The sequence below is a fragment of the Cetorhinus maximus genome, unplaced genomic scaffold (genome assembly GCF_964194155.1).
Source record: "Cetorhinus maximus unplaced genomic scaffold, sCetMax3.hap1.1 HAP1_SCAFFOLD_1229, whole genome shotgun sequence".
NCBI lineage: Eukaryota > Metazoa > Chordata > Chondrichthyes > Lamniformes > Cetorhinidae > Cetorhinus > Cetorhinus maximus.
In genome coordinates this window covers 1-7,758 of record NW_027597171.1, presented here as the reverse complement: position 1 = coordinate 7,758, position 7,758 = coordinate 1, and the positions used below count along the sequence as shown (strand labels likewise).

General features: G+C 56.5%; 1 pseudogene; it reads left to right on the top strand.

The window, feature by feature from the left end:
• The first annotated feature begins 5,115 nt into the window (after positions 1–5,115).
• LOC144675934 (scavenger receptor class A member 5 pseudogene) lies at positions 5,116–6,748 on the top strand (annotated as a pseudogene).
• Positions 6,749–7,758: the final 1,010 nt, after the last annotated feature.

Below are 7,758 nucleotides of genomic sequence, written 5' to 3'. Positions count from 1 at the left end.
AAACATTGTCGCTTCCTCTACACTTCTACTTTTTAATCTCGCAATTCCTTGGTTGTGCTGGTCCTAGCAATGCAGAAAGTGTGTATACAGGGGCAGCAAGCAATTGGGGAGGAAAATTAACATTGGCCTTCATTGTAAGGGTATTGGAGTCCAAGGATAAAGAAGTCTTGCTACGTTGGCCACAGGGATTTGGTGAGACCACCTCTGGAATAGGGTGTGCAGTTCTGGTCTTCATGGTGAAGGGAGGGTATCATTCCACAGGGGGCGCTGCAGGGCAGGTTCACTGGGATTGGTCCGTGGGATGAGGGGGTTGCCCTATGATGAGACACTGAGCCAATTGGGTTTATATTCTCTGGAGCCTGGAAGAATGGGAGGCGATCTCATTGACTAGAATATAAAAGCAGGGATGTGCTGCTGAGGCTTTATAAGGCTCTGGCCAGACCACATTTTAGAATATTGTGAGCAATTTTGGGCCCCTGTATCTCAGGGAAGGATGTGCTGGGCCCCTGGAGAGGGTCCCAGAGAAGGTTCACGAGAACGATCCCAGGAATGAAAGGCTTAACATATGAGGAACGTTTGAGGACTCTGGGTCTATACTCGATGGTGTTTAGAAGGATGAGGGAGGGGGATCTGATTGAAACTTACAGAATACTGAAAGGCCTGGATAGAGTGGACGTGGGGAAGATGTTCCCATTAGTAGGAGAGACTAGGACCCGAGGGGCACAGCCTCAGAGTAAAGGGAAGACCTTTCAGAACAGAGATGAGGAGAAACTTCTTTAGCCAGAGAGTGGTGAATCTATGGAATTCATTGCCACAGAAGGCTGTGGAGGCCAGGTCATTGGGTGTATTTAAGACCGAGATAGATAGGTTCTTGATTGGTAAGGGGATCAAAGGTTAGGGGGAGAAGGCGGGAGAATGGGGTTGAGAAACTTATCCGCCATGATTGAATGGCGGGGCAGACTCGATGGGCCGAATGGCCTAATTTCTGCTCCAATGTCTTATGGACTCATTGAGACCTGCAGGATTGTGAAGGGGTTTGACAGGGTGGGCGCTGAGGGGTCATTTCCACTGGTCGGTGGGGGGGGAACCTGAAATGCGGGGGGGCGCTGTCTCGGGACAAGGGGGTGGGGGGCGCGATCATTTAGGGCTGAGATGAGGAGGAATTTCTTCACTCAAAAAGGGTTGGGAAATCTTGGGAGTCCTCTACCCCAGAGGGCGGTGGATGATCCATCCGTTGGAAGGCCGGGATGGAGGGATCTTTAGGAATGAAGGATGTGGGGAGGGGGTGGGGCGGGGAAAGTAGAGCCCAAGCCCCAAGTTCAGCCATGACCGGGTTGCATGGCTGGATGGGCCGAATGGACTACTCCTATTTCTCGTGCTCTTGTGTGTTCTAGGTTGACCAACAGAAGCCAGCAGTGTGTGGCCCAGCTCTTGTCGTTGTAGGGTGTGAGATCAGCTGAAGATGATATGGTTGGCTTTCCTAGTATTTGGTGAGTATATTCCTTGTCCTTTCGCTGCCGCAAAGGGTTTTATTTATTTATTTTCGCAGAGAGAAAGGGGCCTTCCTCGGAGTTCCCCTCTGGCTCCTGGGCGTCTAGAAGCAACGCTGCTCAAAGCGGAGCTGTGGGGCTGTCCATAGCGCGTGTGGTCCGGTAGTCCCTCCCGTCTCAGTCAGGGTATTCCCGCAGATCCGGTTTCCGCTGTCCTCTGTCTCAATTTTGCCCGCCCTCAACACTGCTGCACATTACCTCACCTCAAATAGCGGCACAAAACGGACTTGGCCGATACAGAGCGCCTGAAATTGCTCATTGGACAACATGTCCCCCCGGCATTGAAACCCTACACCGACCTGCTAAACATCTATACATTTATCGATATACCAATACAGCTGAAGAGGGGACACCCTCTCCGAACTTTTTGTCTCGCACTCATCGGGACAGACGCCAGAATGCCAATAAGTAAAGGCAACAACAATTTATACTGCACGAGAAGAGAGCGCTCAAATTTTTTTGGGCAAGTGAACTTTGATGGGTGGAGGCAATGCACTGGGGAGCAGTCAACTGCCAAACTTTTGTTTAGATTCCAATCACGCGTGTGGACTCTGATTGGTCAAGGCATTGTCGGGGGAGGGGAATGAACCAGGGATGGCTGACGCCCACGGTTTTGTTTAGTCGCACGCTTATAGGGACGATGTTTTTTTCACCAGATGTGGGCTTCGCTGGCTGGGACCAGCGTTTATTGCCCACCCCTACTTGCCCCTTGCGAAGGTGGTGGGTGAGCCGCCTTCTTGAACCACTGCTGTCCGTGCGGTGTAGGTACACCCACAGCGCTGTGAGGGAGGGAGTTCCAGGATTTTGTCCCCTGTGGTGTAGGTACACCCACAGTACTGTTAGGGCGGGAGTTCCAGGATTTTGTCCCCTGTGGTGTAGGTACACCCACAGTGCTGTTAGGGAGTTCCAGGATTTTGTCCGTGTGGTGTAGGTACACCCACAGCGCTGTTAGGGAGGGAGTTCCAGGATTTTGTCCCTGTGCTGTAGGTACACCCACAGTGCTGTTAGGGAGGGAGTTCCAGGATTTTGTCCGTGTGGTGTAGGTACACCCACAGCGCTGTTAGGGAGGGAGTTCCAGGATTTTGTCCCTGTGGTGTAGGTACACCCACAGTGCTGTTAGGGAGGGAGTTCCAGGATTTTGTCCATGTGGTGTAGGTACCCCCACAGCGCTGTTAGGGAGGGAGTTCCAGGATTTTGACCCAGCGACAGTGAAGGAACGGCCGATATATTTCCAAGTCAGGATGGTGAGTGGCTTGGAGGGGAACTTCCAGGTGGTGGTGTTCCCCATGTGTCTGCTGCCCTGGTCCTTCTAGATGGTAGTGGTCATGGGTTTGGAAGGTGTGTCTAAGGAGCCTTGGTGAGTTGCCGCAGTGCATCTTGTAGATGGTACACACACTGCTGCTACTGTGCGTCGGTGGTGGAGGGAGTGAGGGGAATGATATGCACCAATAATCTTCCTGTCCACCTACAACACTCTTCCTGTTGACCAGGTTTTTATGCCCCATTGCCCACCGCCCCGCTCTCATATTATGCCATAACCAATACATCCCACCCCCTCCCTCCCCGGACACATATTCCGTTGCTTTAGTGGTCCCATTGCCAACATTATTATTTAACTATCAGTTCATCATTACTGTCGTTAACCACTTTGCGAGTGAAAACGGAAGAGCGCAGAATTCCTTAAATGTTGAGAGATTGGGAAGTGTTCATGTGCAAAGGGTCCTGGGTGTTTTCGTTCATGAATCATTGAAAAGTAAAAGACAAGGGCAGCAGACACATGGGGAACACCACCAGCTGGAAGTTCCCCTCCGAGCCGCTCAACATCCTGACTTGGAAATATATCGGCCGTTCCTTCACTGTCGCTGGGTCAAAATCCTGGAACTCCCTCCCTAACAGCGCTGTGGGTGTACCTACACCACAGGGACAAAATCCTGGAACTCCCTCCCTAACAGCACTGTGGGTGTACCTACACCACAGGGACAAAATCCTGGAACTCCCTCCCTAACAGCGCTGTGGGTGTACCTACACCACAGGGACAAAATCCTGGAACTCCCTCCCTAACAGCACTGTGGGTGTACCTACACCACACGGACAAAATCCTGGAACTCCCTCCCTAACAGCGCTGTGGGTGTACCTACACCACACGGACAAAATCCTGGAACTCCCTCCCTAACAGCACTGTGGGTGTACCTACACCACAGGGACTGCAGCGGTTCAAGAAGGCGGCTCACCCACCACCTTCTCAAGGGGCAGTTAGGGATGGACAGTAAGTGCTGTCCCAGCCAGCAACGCCCACATCCCCATGAATAAATAATAATATTTTTTTAAAAAGCATGGCATTGGGAAAGGAAATGGTCTTTATTGCAAGGAATAGAGAGTAATAAAGATGTCTTGCTGCACTTGTATTGACCCTTGGCCAGACCACATAGAGTTTTGGTCTCCTTATCTAAGGAAGGTTATACTTGCCATAGAGGGAGTGCAATGAAGGTTCACCAAACTCATCCCTGGGATGGTGGGATTGTCTTATGAGGAGGGATTGAGGAAACTGGGACTGAGTTCTCCCGAGTCTCGAAGACGGAGAGGAGACCTCACTCCAAAATCCTTCCAGGCCGTCACAGGGTAGATGCAGGGCAGATGTCTTGTCTTGTGGGGGAATGGGTGGGGAGTCGAGGTGGGAGTGAGTCTCTAGAGCCCAGGGCCACAGCCTCACAACAAGAGGCGGGTCACTCAGGACTCCGGTGAAGACGGAGTTTTACACAGAGTATCTGGGACTAAACCCACCCTCACCTCTATCCCACCACCCAAAGGGGCAGTGGAGGCTCAGGCATTCATTCTGTTCGAGGCTGAGACCGATAGAGATGTTAGAGGCGCCGAGGGATATGGGGAGGGGGGTGTGGAATGTGCCGAAATGCCACTGAGGAGCCACGGTCTAGCGGAACAGCAGCAGGGCAGGCTCGAGGGGCCGAATGGCCCGTTGCATTTGGCTTTCCCCCTTTTCCCTGCCTTCTAACCATGTCCTTTCCTTCTTCCCTTCCCCCTTCTCCCTCGTCCCGCAGTTCCCTCCGGAGTGGAGCTCGGACTGGCCTTCGAAGGTAAGAACCACGGGCGCTTTACTGATTGCTTGTTCAACGCTTCCATCGCCTGAAACCTGACCGACCCTGCGTCTTGCGAGAGCCCCCAAACCCCCCCAATCCACCCCCTCCCCCACAATCCACCCCCACCCACCCCCTCCCCCGCCCACTGCCGGGAACCCCTGAGCAGCCAGACCGGAGACCCCAGGCGCACCGAGCGAGGTGGGCGCCTTCTGGGCGTTGGCGTGAAATGGTGGCCCCCTAACTCCCCCCCGCCCCCACCCCACACGCACACAGTGCCGGGTTTCTGGGTGGGTGGGTTGGGGGTGGGGGGTGGGGGTAGCCGGGTTGGTGGGATAGCCTGGAAGATGCGCTGGGGAATCCCGCCGGGGAGGGTCCCCAGGTGACGTCCTGCACGGCCAAAGCCCACGAGTGCCCCGGTGCCTCTGGACACCTGCCCCTGCGCTGGGCATTGCCGGAGGGCGAGGGCGACAATGGCCAACGTGGGGGAGGTTCCACCGATTTTGCGCCAACGGAAGAAGTGGAACCTCTTCCAACGTCGGGGCCTTTATTGTAAAGGACCAGACTGACCCCCCGGGACTGTCCCCCACACCCCCCCCAATCCACCCCCCCTCCCCCTCGGGACTGTCCCCCACACCCCCCCCCAATCCACCCCCCCTCCCCCACGGGACTGTCCCACACACCCCCCCAATCCACCCCCCCTCCCCCACACCCCCCCCAATCCACCCCCCCTCCCCCACGGGACTGTCCCCCACACCCCCCCCAATCCACCCCCCCTCCCCCACACCCCCCCCAATCCACCCCCCCTCCCCCACGGGACTGTCCCCCACACCCCCCCCAATCCACCCCCCCTCCCCCACGGGACTGTCCCCCACCCCCCCCCCAATCCACCCCCCCTCCCCCACGGGACTGTCCCCCACCCCCCCCCCAATCCACCCCCCCTCCCACCCCCCCCAATCCACCCCCCCTCCCCCACGGGACTGTCCCCCACCCCCCCCCCAATCCACCCCCCCTCCCACCCCCCCCAATCCACCCCCCCTCCCCCACGGGACTGTCCCCCACCCCCCCCCAATCCACCCCCCCTCCCCCACGGGACTGTCCCCCACCCCCCCCCCAATCCACCCCCCCTCCCCCACGGGACTGTCCCCCACCCCCCCCCCAATCCACCCCCCCTCCCCCACGGGACTGTCCCCCACCCCCCCCCCAATCCACCCCCCCTCCCCCACGGGACTGTCCCCCACACCCCCCCCCCCAATCCACCCCCCCTCCCCCTCGGGACTGTCCCCCACACCCCCCCAATCCACCCCCCCCTCCCCCACGGGACTGTCCCCCACACCCCCCCCAATCCACCCCCCCCTCCCCCACCCCCCAATCCACCCCCCCTCCCCCACGGGACTGTCCCCCCCTCCCCCCCACCCCCCTCCCCCGACTTCCTGGCCCGGCCTCCATGTGTCTCCATTCACCCACCCACCCACAAGCGGCCCCGCCGATGTCTCTTCACTGCCTCCCCCCCACCCCCTCCCCCAACCCCCTCACAATGACCCAGCATGCCCCTCTCTCTTCAAAGGGGGCAATTAGGGGCGGGCTACATACACCATGCTACCCCGGACCAAAATAAAACAAAAACAACGAAGAAAAATGCCGAATGAGTGCCCAAGTTACCCGGTCAATGCGCCGCGTGTGTGTGTGTGGGGCCCCGGCCTGAGCCCGATGTTGGCGTTGACTCTCTCTCTCTCTCTCTCTCTCTCTCTCTCTCTCTCGCTCCCTGCTTCCCCTGAGCAGCCCTGGACGTCCTGAGGGTGAGGCTGGTGAACGGGAGCAACCCCTGCGCCGGCCGGGTGGAGGTTTTCCACAACGGCTCCTGGGGCACCATCTGCGATGACTACTGGGACGTGGCCGACGCGGTGGTGGTGTGCCGGCAGGTGGACTGCGGCTTCGCCGAGCTGGCCCACGGCTCCGCCACCTTCGGCCAGGGCTCCGAGGAGATCTGGCTGGACGACGTCAAGTGCTACGGCACAGAGGCCTCGCTGCGGGACTGCACCGTCAAGCCGCTCGGCCAGCACAACTGCAACCACCGGGAGGACGCTGGCGTCGTCTGCAACCGAGGTCAGTGACCGGCCGGCCGGGAAACAGCCCGAGCGTCACGCGGGGAGCCTCACAGGCCTAGTGTTCAAATCGGCCTGTTCGTCTGTCTGTTTATCTCTCTGTCCGCCTGTCTCTCTGTCCGCCTGTCTCTCTCTGTCCGCCTGTCTCTCTGTCCGCCTGTCTCTCTCTGTCTGCCTGTCTCTCTGTCCGCCTGTCTATCTCTGTCCGCCTGTCTCTCTGTCCGCCTGTCTGTCTCCTCTGCCTGCTTGTTTGCCTGTCTGCCTATTTATCTGTCTGTCTATTTATCTGCCTTTCTGTCAGTCTGTCTGTTTATTTGTCTGTCTGTCCGTCTATCATTCTGTCTGCCTGTATATCTGTCTGCCTGTATATCTGCCTATTTATCTGTCTCTCTGTCCATCTGTCTGCCTGTCCATCTGTCTAGTTACCTGTCTGTCTGTTTATCTGTCTGTCTGTCTATCTGTCTGTCTGTCGGTCTGTCTATCTGTCTATTTATGTGTCTGTTTTTATTTATCTGTCTGCCTGCCTGTCTGTCTGTCTGTCTGCCTTTCTGTCTATTTATCTATCTGCCTGTCTGTCTACCTGTTTGTCTATATGGCTATTTTTCTGTCAATCTGTCTATCTGTCTGACTCCTGTCTATCTGTCTGCCTGTCTGTCTACCTGTATGTCTTTCTCTGTGTTTGTCTATCTGCCTATTTACCTGTCTGTCTGTTTGTCTATTTGCCTGTCCATCTATCTGTATTTCTTAATGACTGTCTATCCACCTATCTATTTGACTGCTTATCTGTCCGTACGTTTGTCTGTCTATCGATCTATCTATCTGTTCAGCTACCTCTCTGCCCATCGGCCTATCTGTCCATCCATCTGTCCATCCCCCCCGACTCTCCATCCTTCCATCCAACCATCTCTCTGCCTATCCGTCTGCCTGTCTATATATCTATCTGCCTGTCATGTCCCTATTTCTGTTTGCCTGCCTGTATGTCTGTCTATCCATCTATCTATCTGTTTACCT